Raw genomic sequence first — 14,390 nt, 5'->3', positions numbered from 1 at the left:
TGTTCACCAGCAGTTGCAGTCAATGATCTGATCAGGAGCAGTCTGGGTTAAGTTTCTGATCAGCAGCAGTCTGGGTTAAGTATCTGATCAGCAGCAGTCTGGGTTAAGTATCTGATCAGCAGCAGTCTGGGTTAAGTTTCTGATCAGCAGCAGTCTGGGTTAAGTATCTGATCAGGAGCAGTCTGGGTTAAGTTTCTGATCAGCAGCAGTCTGGGTTAAGTATCTGATCAGCAGCAGTCTGGGTTAAGTATCTGATCAGGAGCAGTCTTGGTTAAGTATCTGATCAGCAGCAGTCTTGGTTAAGTTTCTGATCAGCAGCAGTCTTGGTTAAGTTTCTGATCAGCAGCAGTCTGGGTTAAGTATCTGATCAGCAGCAGTCTGGGTTAAGTTTCTGATCAGCAGCAGTCTGGGTTAAGTATCTGATCAGCAGAAGTCTGGGTTAAGTTTCTGATCAGCAGCAGTCTGGGTTAAGTATCTGATCAGCAGCAGTCTGGGTTAAGTATCTGATCAGCAGCAGTCTTGGTTAAGTATCTGATCAGCAGCAGTCTGGGTTAAGTTTCTGATCAGCAGCAGTCACGAGGTTGTGTGTTACGTTATTTTGTCTCTTATAACGTGCTGTTCATTTTCAATTCTCTTATTTCTTTACTTTTTACTAAGGGGCACGCACACACACACATTCTCATCCACACAAACACACACATGCTCACACGCATGCACACATACATTTTCTCACACACACAGACACGCCTACACATATTTATACTTTCTCTCTCTCTTGTGTGTGTGTGTGTGTGTATAAGAGAGACAGAGAATGAAAGAGAGAGAGAGAGGAGGAAGGACTGGGTTGAAAGAGTTTCCTCAGAGTGTAAAATATGATCAATAAACACCATAATAGAACCAAAACATTACACTGTCATTAAAACAGAGTGATTGAAACGTATGGAAAGATTATATTTTAATTATGTACATCAGTGTGATAAACGAGAATAAGATGGGTCTCAGATCATCTGAAAACAATGTAATTAAACACAAGCGATATCTAAGTTGGTAACATAATAGGAGAGAAACTGAAACCCGGAGCAGAAACTCAATCGGCTGATGTCCCTGTAATCCTGTTTAGAATCAGGGGAGACGGCCATTAATATGATTTACTGAACGACCTCTTCAGACTCCTGCTCACTGGTCTCTGGTGGGATTGGGGGGGGGGGGCAGAGGGCTCACATATGCAGGGGGAAGTTTTTAGGGGGCGGTAGGTTTTAGGGGTTGGTAGGGTTTAGGGGTTGGTAGGTTTTAGGGGGTGGTAGGTTTTAGGGGGCGGTACGGTTTAGGGGGTGGTAGGGTTTAGGGGGTGGGAGGTTTTAGGGGTGGTAGGGTTTAGGGGGTGGTAGGTTTTAGGGGGCGGTAGGTTTTAGGGGTTGGTAGGTTTTAGGGGGCGGTAGGGTTTAGGGGGCGGTAGGTTTTAGGGGGTGGTAGGGTTTAGGGGGCGGTAGGGTTTAGGGGTGGTAGGTTTTAGGGGGTGGTAGGTTTTAGGGGGCGGTAGGTTTTAGGGGTTGGTAGGTTTTAGGGGTGGTAGGTTTTAGGGGGTGGTAGGTTTTAGGGGGTGGTAGGTTTTAGGGGGTGGTAGGTTTTAGGGGTTGGTAGGTTTTAGGGGTGGGAGGTTTTAGGGGGTGGTAGGTTTTAGGGGTTGGTAGGGTTTAGGGGGCGGTAGGGTTTAGGGGGCGGTAGGTTTTAGGGGCGGTAGGTTTTAGGGGTTGGTAGGTTTTAGGGGGTGGTAGGTTTTAGGGGTGGTAGGGTTTAGGGGGCGGTAGGTTTTAGGGGTTGGTAGGTTTAGGGGGCGGTAGGTTTTAGGGGGCGGTAGGTTTTAGGGGGTGGTAGGTTTTAGGGGGTGGTAGGGTTTAGGGGGTGGTAGGTTTTAGGGGTTGGTAGGTTTTAGGGGGTGGGAGGTTTTAGGGGGTGGTAGGTTTTAGGGGGCGGTAGGGTTTAGGGGGCGGTAGGGTTTAGGGGGTGGTAGGTTTTAGGGGGTGGTAGGTTTTAGGGGGTGGTAGGGTTTAGGGGGTGGTAGGTTTTAGGGGTTGGTAGGTTTTAGGGGGTGGGAGGTTTTAGGGGGTGGGAGGTTTTAGGGGGCGGTAGGGTTTAGGGGGCGGTAGGTTTTAGGGGGCGGTAGGTTTTAGGGGTTGGTAGGTTTTAGGGGTTGGTAGGGTTTAGGGGGCGGTAGGGTTTAGGGGGCGGTAGGTTTTAGGGGGCGGTAGGTTTTAGGGGCGGTAGGTTTTAGGGGGTGGTAGGGTTTAGGGGGCGGTAGGGTTTAGGGGGTGGTAGGTTTTAGGGGTTGGTAGGTTTTAGGGGTTGGTAGGGTTTAGGGGGCGGTAGGGTTTAGGGGTTGGAACTGACTCGCAGACGAGCTACTAGGCTGTAGCTCTCTGGCTCTCTCACTCATACTGTAAGATTATGGGAACTTCTGATCTGAACATAAAACTCAGATATACCCACACACTGAAACTGCAGGACTACAAAAAGCCCCCCACACACTGAAACTGCAGGACTACAAAAAGCCCCCCACACACTGAAACTGCAGGACTACAAAAAGCCCCCCACACCGTGTAACCCCCCCGCCCCCCACACACACGCTCACACACACACACATGCACACACACACACTCACACACTCACTCACACACACACACACACACGCACACATGCACATACACACACGCACACACACTCACACACACACACACTCACACACACACACGCACACTCACACACACACTCACTCACACATACACACCCACACACACACACACACACAGTACAGTGCCCCGCTCCATTATCAGTTTCTCTTCCTTTGGAATCTCTTCCTTCCTCTTCCGTGCGGAACTGAGTCCAAGTGTAAACTACGCAGGAAAGGGAGTCTTTGTGGAGCGATGGAGCAGCTGTGTGAGGCAGAATGCAGGCTTTGTGTGAGAGTGTCACTGCACAAACAAACACCCCCTCCTTTACTCACCTGGGCATCCGGCCAAAAGGCCTCTTCTCTCCATCCAGCGACCCTTCTGCGTTCCCGCTGGTCACTGTCTCAGACATGGCCTGTCTAACGTAGCTTCGGTCAGCCATTTTAGTGACGTGGCGTGTGTATGACCCAGCGGGATACGACCCAGCAGGGTATGACCCAGCGGTGTATGACCCAGCAGGGTATGACCCAGCGGTGTATGACCCAGCGGGATATGACCCAGCAGGGTATGACCCAGCGGTGTATGACCCAGCGAGGTATGACCCAGTGGGGTGAGACCGGCCGCAATGAGAGGTGAAACTCTGTGCAGAGACCGGCGCACAGCTGGCTGGTTTCTCTGAGGGAAGGATGTTTTCCACTGGGACAGGTTTCCTGCGAGAGAACAATCACCCATGGAGGTGTGGGGGAACACCGCTGAGCATTACGTAAACAGGCTGTGATGCGTAATGCACACAGGCATGCAGCTGCTCCGGAAACCAGCGCTGCTGTCAGTCTGCTGCTGTGGATGCATTCAAACCCGCAACCCCTCTGACCAACCCGTCTCGCCAGGAGCACAGAGAACATTTGCGGGGGTCAGGGGTCAGGGGGCGTGTGCGGGGGTCAGGGGTCAGGGGGCGTGTGCAGGGGTCAGGGGGTGTGTGCAGAGTTTGAGCGGGTGCATTTTTTGAGGTTGTAATGATTTTGAGTCCAAAGTGGTTCTGGATCTCTGCATGTACATGGGCTGTGTTGTCTAGACTAAATCAATATCAGCTTTCCTGAGATCAGGGGTTTTTTTTTTGGACAATCTCAATATTTGTAGTTGAAAATGTACAGAGCCCAGTTCTGACAGCACTGTCTCATATCCAGGTGTTCTTGTTCAGTGGTGAAAGGGAGAACACCAATCTGACAGTACCCCTTTTACTGGCCACATAAACAGATCTGTCTCTCTCTCTTTGTCTCTCTCCCTCTCTCTTCCTGACTTTCTCTTTCTCTCCCTCTCTCTGCCTCTCTCTCCATCTTTGACTCTCTCTCTTTCTCTCTATCACCCCATCTCTGACTCTCTCTCGCTCTCTTTCTCTTTATCACCCCTTCTCTTACTCTCTCTCTCTTTTTCTCTCTATCGCCCCATCACTGACTCGCTCTCTCTTTTCCTCTTTTTATACATCTGTGGTCCCACACAAAGCCTTTTTCTGGTCACTATAGGCACGTATGCAGACAAGAACGGAAGTGAAATTCACACAGGCTGTTTTTTTGGTCAGAGAACTTTGAGTGCACTGTCCAGGTCAACCGCTAATCTCACATGATGATAAAAAACACAAAATGGAGAACTGTTCTCAGATGAACAGAGAGATAAGACTTGTGTGACTCTTCTTATGAGTGAAAAACTTCTGTAAAAAAAACCCCCATCAGATTGTCCCTGCTGTAAATAAAGGCTTTCTGACATTAACCGAAATATAGTACTTACTGCCCTTCGCCTTTTAAGGATCGTCTCTGTAGGCCGCAAGTCAACACAGTCACATTTGAGCATCAGGAAGGTCATGACCGCGGCAATACATGTTCTGTACTGTAATACAGCCCACCTGCAGAGAGCAATTAAATCAGGTCTGGGAACCATAGACATCACCAGAGGTGAGGTCATGAACTAGCAAATGGTCAAACAAAAAATCAAACAATTAGCAAACAAACCAGGAGGGCTAGGCGAGAATCGGAATCAAACAAAATGGGGTGAAATGCGCGAAGTAAAACAAAGCAGGCACTATACACCACAGACAAAGCATGATTTTGAAGAGCTAGTCTCCACTGGTAAGTGACAAATGGTGGCTTTTTCAAACAGAGTAGCCGGAAAATGAAATATCAATCTGATGACGAATTCGGAAAAATGAAACACAAGCTTACAACAGAGGTCGTAACACCTGTGGCAGCCAAACCCACCCAGACTATAACACTACCTCCACTATGTTTCACAGATGGGATGGAGGATCAATGAACAGTTCCTTTCTTTCTCCACACTTTTCTATTTTCATCACTTCGGTACAGGCTAATACTTATCTCATTTGTCTGTAAGACTTTGTTCCAGAACTCCAGAACTTGGTTTTTATTATCCAATTTAACAAACTCTAAACTAGCCGTTATGTTCTTCAGGCTCACCAGTGGTTGCATCTTGTGGTGACTACTCTGAGGCTATGTTAGTGTATATTTTCTTTTTATCATAGTCTGACACATATATCTCTACCCCCTAGAAAGTGTTCTTGATCTGTTTGACAATTGAAAAGGGATTTTCCATCATAACTGAAAGTATTCTTTATGCATCCACTACTGTGATCTTCCATTTTGTACTCAGTGGTTTACTGCTCAGCTCTTGCTTCACACTAATGTGTGAAACAAAGAATTTTGACGTCTCTGGTCAATTTATTCAGATTTTTTATCGTATGATGGTCTTCTTTACTGGCGTTGGTGCTTATTAGGTCACCATGTTAGGTCACAAATAACAGAAATTGTATCACTGTACAAAAAATAAAATTGCACTCTACAAACTGAACATGGGTCCTATGCCACACATCCAGACACATCCAAAATGGCAATTTATAAAAGTAAATCACAATAAAAAGCTTGCGTTAGCATAATCACACATTAGCATCATCACATATTAGCATTGTGTGAGCACAGCAGTTTGAGTCACTGCCATAAATGAGTCACACACACTCATCTGCCATGAATGAGCCACACACACTCATCCACACCTTAGTTTTACACACTTAAAGCTCACACACCTCAGTTACAGACACACTTGAGTTGGTGTGTGTAGTCTTTTTAAAGCTGTTGATTCTGAAGCTGCTTTCACATTGTTATTTATTGTGTTCCACCCCATTAATAACTGTGCTGGCTGTAACCTCAGCTGCAATCTTCTTCAGACACACTTTTAACATCAGAAATGCAGAACTGCCGATGCCTCCTAAAAATATCGCCAGCATGAGAAAACCCAGCTGGGTGAAGGATGCCTGAGATCAGCGGACTGCGGGTAGATCACCTGAGATCAGTGGACTGCAGGTAGATCACCCGAGATCAGGGAGTAAAGGTGGGAAAGCACAGACAAACAGACAGGCGGGCGGGCGGACAGACAGGCGGATACTCAGACGTGTCAGGAGCAGGTGTGGAGGCTGGGACTGTGCCAAGAGAAACTTCCAGAACAAACAACGTCTGCATTCTGGTCATACCACCGCGAGAGTCACAGCAATCACACCAGCTGCAGGGTAAAGCCAGCAGGCTGTGTACCTGTACCTGACACTGCAGGTTAAAGCCAGCATTCTGTGTACCTGTAGCTGAGACTGCAGGTCAGGTTAAAGCCAGCATGCTGTGTACCTGTACCTGAGACTGCAGGGTAAAGCCAGCAGGCTGTGTACCTGTACCTGAGACTGCAGGGTAGAGCCAACAGGCTGTGTACCTGTACCTGAGACTGCAGGTCAGGTTAAAGCCAGCATGCTGTGTACCTGTACCTGAGACTGCAGGTTAAAGCCAGCAGGCTGTGTACCTGTACCTGAGACTGCAGGGTAGAGCCAGCAGGCTGTGTACCTGTACCTGAGACTGCAGGTCAGGTTAAAGCCAGCATGCTGTGTACCTGTACCTGAGACTTCAGGGTAGAGCCAGCAGGCTGTGTACCTGTACCTGAGACTGCAGGGTAAAGCCAGCAGGCTGTGTACCTGTAGCTAAGACTGCAGGGTAAAGCCAGTAGGCTGTGTACCTGTACCTGAGACTTCAGGGTCTAGCCAGCTGGCTGTGTACCTGTAGCTGAGACTGCAGGGTAAAGCCAGCAGGCTGTGCACCTGTACCTGAGACTGCAGGTTAAAGCCAGCAGGCTGTGTACCTGTAGCTGAGACTGCAGGGTAAAGCCAGCAGGCTGTGTACCTGTAGCTGAGACTGCAGGGTAAAGCCAGCAGGCTGTGTACCTGTACCTGAGACTGCAGGTTAAAGCCAGCAGGCTGTGTACCTGTAGCTGAGACTGCAGGGTAAAGCAAGCAGGCTGTGTACCTGTACCTGAGACTGCAGGGTAAAGCCAGCAGGCTGTGTACCTGTACCTGAGACTGCAGGTTAAAGCCAGCAGGCTGTGTACCTGTAGCTGAGACTGCAGGGTAAAGCCAGCAGGCTGTGTACCTGTACCTGAGACTGCAGGGTAAAGCCAGCAGGCTGTGTACCTGTACCTGGCTCGTCCCTCGCGTGCGTGATGAGAGACACAAGATGTCTGGGCTGTGGGCTGTGAGCATGTGCAGACCTGCCTGCCCGAGCCTGTGTCTCAGAGAGCCCTGGAAGGTATTTCCCCCTGATTCCCAGTGATTCAGAGTTTCCATAACGCATGACCAGCCAGGTAGATACTGGGAGAGATAGAGAGCATACCTGCTCATCCCTATGATGTGAAGAGATGGTCGTACAGAGATACTCCCCTACAACTGCCTATCTGGCACACAGAGATACTCCCCTACAACTGCCTATCTGGCACACAGAGATACTCCCCTACTACTGCCTATCTGGCACACAGAATGATTTAAGATATTTAGAAAAAAGGAAAATTAGACAAAAGGAGCATGACTTAACACAACACACATTGTTCAAATTTAAATTGTTTAAATGATTATTTCATTTATTTAATGAAAAAGGTAACTGCCCCCTTAAATTGTGGTTGCTGTCATTAGCAGCAGTAACTACGAGCAAACACTTCCTATAATTTGATATCGTTCTTTTACATCAATGTTGAGGATTTTTAGCCCACCCGTCTTTGCAGAACTGCTTTAATTCAGACAGAACTGCTCATTCCACGTCCTGCCACAGCATCTCTGCTGGGTTCAAGTCAGGATTTTGACTAGGCCACTCCAAAACTTACATTTTCTTTTCCGATGGGGGCTTGCGTTTGTGTTTTGGATCATTGTCTTGCTGCTTGGTTCAATTACGCTTCAGCTTCAGTTCATGAACAGATGACCGGACATTCTGCTTCAGGATTTTCTGGTACAGAGCAGAATTCTTGGTTCCTTCAGAAATGGAGCCGGTACACAGAGATACACAGGAATATACAGAGATCCACAGAGATCCACAGGTATACACAGAGATACACAAGTTTACAGAGATACACAGGAATATACAGAGATACACAGGTATACACAGAGATACATGGGTATTCACAGAGATATACAGGTGCACAGAGATACACAGGTATACACAGATACACAGGTATTCACAGAGATACACAGGGATACACAGGTATTCACAGAGGTACACAGGGATACACAGGGATACACAGAGATACACAGGTACACAGAGTGCCCTGTGCAGCCCCGTAGAGCCCTGTGCAGCCCTGTGCAACCCCGTAGAGCCCCATGCAGCCCCGTGCAGTGCCGTAGAGCCCCGTAGAGCCCCGTAGAGCCCTGTGCAGCCCCGTAGAGCCCTGTGCAGCCCTGTGCAACCCCGTGGGTCCGGCTGACAGAACCATCCATCAAAATCAGCGCCTGCATCCCTGTCACCCCCAAATTCCACTCGCTCCCAAAGTCCTCACAGCGCCCCCAGAGGCCGTGCGCCCAAAGGCCTCACAGCGCCGCCCAGAGGCCGTGCGCCCAAAGGCCTCACAGTGCCCCCCAGAGGCCGTGCGCCCAAAGGCCTCACAGTGCCCCCCAGAGGCCGTGCGCCCAAAGGCCTCACAGCGCCCCCCAGAGGCTGTATGGTGTTTATTGATTAGATGGTGTATATTATCTATTGATTAGATGGTGTATAGTGTTTATTGATTAGATGGCGTGTAGTGTTTATTGATTAGATTGTGTGTAGTGTTTAATGATTCGATTGTGTGCAGTGTTTAATGATTACATGGTGAACAGTGTTTAATGATTAGATGGGGTATAGAGTTCATTGATTAGATTGTGTATATTGTTTATTGATTAGATGGTGTGGAGCATGAGGGTCGTATGGTTCAGGCTGGTTACTCTATTTTGTGGAGGAGGAAACAGGGAGCTCAGTGATAAAGGCTGGTGAGAGGAGTGTTCTCTCTGCGGCGGGTTCCTCATTCCCCACAGAGGGCCACCGGATTCCGCCACCCTGCGCCCACTATGACCCCCCTTTCCTTCTGCTAACTGCCACAACGGCGAAGTGATAAAGCAATACAAAGTTTTACCTAATTAACCTGCTCATATCTTACATCCCTCTACCTAATCAAACCTGTTCATATCTTACACCCTTTACCTAATTAACCTGCTCATATCTTACACCCTTTACCTAATTAACCTGCTCATATCTTACACCCTTTACCTAATTAACCTGCTCATATCTAACACTCCTTTACCAAATCAAACCTGCTCATATCTTACATCCCTTTACCAATCAAACCTGCCCAATGACAGACTGTGTTACTCAGGTGTAAGAGATCGTGTTTTACAGGTATAGGGAGAGACTACTGTACTCTTTCAGAGACTCCTGGCTGAATCTTTCCATCTTTCTCGTCGATTGCCCGCTCTGTCTCGGGGGAGGCACAAACGGTCACACTTGCCACAGAAACCACAGGAAGGTCACAATCGTTGAACGAAAATAATGAACAGCAGCAAGCTGAGAAAAAACAGCTCTTTACACACTGCACAACTGAACATGCTACACAACCCAACACACTGCCCAAACCTAACATGCTACACAACCCAACACACTGCCTAAACCCAACACACTGTACAACCCAACACACTGCACAAACCCAACACAATACACAAACCTGACACACTACACAAACCCAACACACTACACAACCCAACACACTGCCCAAACCCAACAGACTACGAAACCCAACGCACTACACAAACCCAACGCTCTGCACAACCCAACACACTGCACAAACCCAACACACGACATAACCCAACATGCTGCACAAACTCAACACACTGCACAAACCCAACACACTGCACAACCCAACACGCTACACAACTCAAACACTACACAACCCACAATACTGCACAAACCCAACACACTACATAACCCAACACGCTACACAACCCAACACACTGCACAACTCAACGCACTGATGTCCAAAGCACTCAAATAATTACAAATCATAGCACACTATTCTTATCATAGAATGTATCCTTATCAAATTTGAAGAGAATATCACATGGCATTACAGGCATTTAGCAGATGATCTTGAGCAGTAGCTTGATCTCTGCCTTCTTAAAAGATATGAGAACATAGCTGGATAACAGTGAAGAGTTAATTACACTAAGAATTGGTTTGCTAAGAACAGGCAATAGTTTCTTCAGTAGCTTTGTGGGTATGGGGTGAAGAGCGCAGGTGGTCGATTTGGAAGAAGAAACTAGTTTCACTAGTTCACTCAGAAGTGAGGAAGTAAAGGATTCACGTTTTGTGTGTCTAGGACCTAGCTCATTATGGTCTGTGGGACTGAACTAGTTATGGTCTCTGTTACGCTGTCAGACACACCAGAGGGGTCACATGAGGAAAGACCAGTTCACTCTTTTTTATTGCTATTTTTTCCCAGTGTACATTGTGGCCTCTTCCTTTCCATCTTCTCCTGCAAACGCAGAGTTCTCCCTGTTCTCCAGACTCTCCTTTTCTGAAGTCTGCGGATGGAGCAGCAGCTCTCCATGCTGCTCTGGATCCCCACAGCCTCTTTCTGAACCGTTTTTTCGTTCAGAGCTGAATGGAGGGATTTCCTCCTTTTATCTGATGGAGCAACAGTAGGGTGAGACACACACACACACACACACTATTTCTAATAATGTATAGTATTACAAGATGTTTCTTGCATTTTTCATTCACATTTTATCATGATACGTTTCACACAGTGATAACCATTATTAGGAAGAGTAATGTTTTATATATGTATGAATTTCCCCTTATGTGTTTGTATTAATGCAGGAGGTGAGAGCACAGCAGGAATTTTCATAAACGAGGGCAGGATCAAGAAGAAGCTTTTCAGAATTTCACTCATTTATTTACACTGACGAAAAGCAACACATACCAGAATATATTGCCACAACAGAGCATTCCATTTAAATTGATGTCACATTCCAATAAGCTTCCAGAAATGTAAGGACAGAGAGTTTGAACTGAGCAGGAAACTTTTTAATCTTTAAATAACACTTTATACACAATATTCTTTTCCAAACATCTATTTAAATGAGTTAATGTACACAGATCTATTTCTTAACCTTTATATGTATAATGCTGTGGGCCTGTGGTGAAGGAGCAACCTTCTCTCCTCCAACGAGAGGCAACCTGCTCTTCTCTAAATAACATGACCCTGTGTTGTGTAAAGAACCTGTAAGAAGTACAGGAAGTGAAGCAAAAAAACAGGAAGTGAATATTCTCTTTGGAAAGCATGAACAAACATGGGTAATCAATATCATCAGCATTATCAACAGCACAGAGGCGGAGACTGAAACAGTGGTGAGTGGGGGGGGGTGCTGTAACCTCTCCAACTGATGCTTAACAGCCCCTTAGCACAGACGCTACTCGGGAGGAAGTGCGGTGTGTGGGGAGGTGACTCAACTTCCTGCACAGGAAGCAGCTGGACACAATGGCAAACTTCTGTGTGTCTCCATCAGAGCTTGCCCCCTGAGAGACCCAAAAACTGCACCTCTGAAGCAACCAAGAGAGCTCACCTGAAGCACCAGAGCTCACCTGAACAAACCAAACAGAGCTCACCTGAATGAGTCAGAGCTCACCTGAATGAGTCAAACAGAGCTCACCTGAATGAGTCAAACAGTGTTCACCTGAATGAGTCAAACAGAGCTCACCTGAAGGACCAGAGCTCACCTGAATGAGCCAAACAGATCTCACCTGAATGAGTCAAAGAGAGCTCACCTGAATGAGCCAAACAGAGCTCACCTGAAGGACCAGAGCTCACCTGAAGGACCAGAGCTCACCTGAATGAGCCAAACAGAGCTCACCTGAAGGACCTCCACATGCCCAAGTGGTTCTGTAGTCTCACCCACGCAGGGGTCAGCCATATCTCAAGACTCAAAGTTAAAAGTTTACTCAACCAGTAAGACCAAGACTATTCAACCTATCATCAAGCTGATTGGCTGGGAATTCACCAATCAGCTTGGAGATCCAGCTGATGAAGAGGAGAGGAGGAGGAAGCATCCCCACAACCTACAGCATGACATAACAGTACAGCATGACATCACAATGAATATGCGCACTGACCACAACCCACATCTGATGATGCATACCTTGAACTGCAAAGCATAACATCTTCATGTCATAAACCACGAACAACCTGTTCTTAACATCACTTAAAATAATGCTAATGTACAGATACAGCAATGCCAAGCATACAAGGAGACAGGTTTACAGCAAGCTCAGGCAAATTCATATTTACAACAAAATATTTATATTTATACATATGCAAGGAACACATTTTCTTCCAGACACCTCTGTTTTAAGCATTTGACCTTAGCTTGAGTGAAATGTGTCGAGCTTTTTAACACAGCGTTAAGAGTGCTAGGGAAATAGACTGCACTACCGTATATGTGTACCTGTCACACCTTTCCTAAAAAAACCATAAGCCTTATTAATGTCACTCCAAGTAGGTACTCATTCAAGTCCCTGTCAATAATACATAAAATAAAATACATATTGTAGTAGTAATAACAACAATAATAATAATAACAATAAGTCCCTGAATTCAAGTCTTAGTACCACACATAGGACAGAATTTAATATAAGGTTGATCTCATTCTAACTGGACACATGGAAGTCCTGGCCTGGATTCTGGACCTGCGTCAGCAGAAGCACAGTCAGTCAGACACTGGGCCAGATGTACGTACATAAAACCTGCAGAGCAAAATGTGGCCTGCTGAGGGTGTGTTGGTGTGTACGCATCTGCGTGAAATCGACGTCTTATTTCCTATGCCTACAGCTAATTACGCATTCAGCCAATGGGACCGCCTGTTAATCGCATTCTGTGTATGAAGCGGAGCTTAAAAGACACAGTTAAAAATCTCCTCTTTGGAGTGTTGATTGTCTTGACTGGATGCTGGGAAATCGATGCATCAGTCTATCCAGCAATACGGTCAGCACAGGACAAAATGCGGACTGTGATATTCTAGCTGTGGTGGTAATTGTTGATTGAATTAATCCAGATAGCGAGATAGTGACGTTACCCTTGCTGGGATCGAATGGGAATGCTGTGTGGGAGGTTCCAGGTCATCTTTCATTTCTCCCAGAAGAGTAATTGTCACAGAATTCATGGGTGTCATGGATTCCTTGATTTCGTCAAACAATGCAGTAACGCAATTTCAGTGTGCTCTGTATGCTGTTTCTAACAATGTTCTGTTAAAGGCAAAAAGCCTGCTCTTTCCATGATGGACAGTGATTAAATGCACCAGCCTATGAACGCATTTACTTGTATTTTTTACTAGCGGAAACTGCCCACAGTTTTTTTTTTTATACAGTAAGAACCTGCTACAATTGCTCATGTTATTTCAATCACATCCCACTGCTGTACTTGAGATCTATTGGTTAATTTAGTGAATCTTTTTTTTTAAACACTCTGTGATCTCTGCCTCTTTTTTCAGTTTTCTATGATAACTTTTTAGCAACTTTTATGTGACTGCACTGTGACTTTAGCCAATATTTTGCAAGACAAACATGCAGCCTTAATTATTGTGTGGCTGCTTAATCTGGACCATTTGATGATTTCTTTCTCAGGAAGTTGAAATGATGTGATTCCTGTTGCAAAGGTTCTCTCAGCACATCTTTGAGGCCTATATCTGTCTGCATGTAATGCCTGCTCTTCAGAGGCGGATAAATTCCAGACAAGAATTGACCTGCATTGATTGCGTGAGCTTCAGTGAATTCAACAGAACATATAATCAGCCACGCATTATGTTTTCACTTGTTATTTGTTCAATCCTCCCTTAAATGCATATGCATTAAGGAGAGAAGTGCACCTTGCGATGACTTACGTAGGTGACAGGCACACTGTGCTTCCAGCCCTGTATGACTGTTTGATACATAACACCCATGTTTTTATATCTGTGCCTGAACCTAGCTGGTAAAGGCTTGGTACATCTGGCCCGTTCTGTTTTACAAATGCACAGCTGAGTGAGAAGGAAACTTATATTAACTTTGGCCCAAAACATCATTTTGCAAAATATTCATCCTTCACATGGTTAAAGAGTAATACTGAAGAAATAGGAAGCCTTAGACTTAAAAAAAAAACAAAAAAAGTACAGCTGGGTTTAACAAAGAAATAAATACACTCAATGTTAAAATGCCTTCTTATTCTAATAGAACAAAAAAGAGCTGATTGGTCCTTCTCCTCCTACCCCCCTCTGAAAAAAATACTTGAATTGAGCAGAAACAGTATACTTTCCTCATGTACAGAGAGAGCAGTGGAGTACAGTGCACATTGGCATTAGCTGGGAAA

Source organism: Anguilla anguilla, chromosome 4 (assembly GCF_013347855.1).
Source record: "Anguilla anguilla isolate fAngAng1 chromosome 4, fAngAng1.pri, whole genome shotgun sequence".
Lineage (NCBI taxonomy): Eukaryota > Metazoa > Chordata > Actinopteri > Anguilliformes > Anguillidae > Anguilla > Anguilla anguilla.
This window is presented reverse-complemented; position numbering follows the sequence as displayed.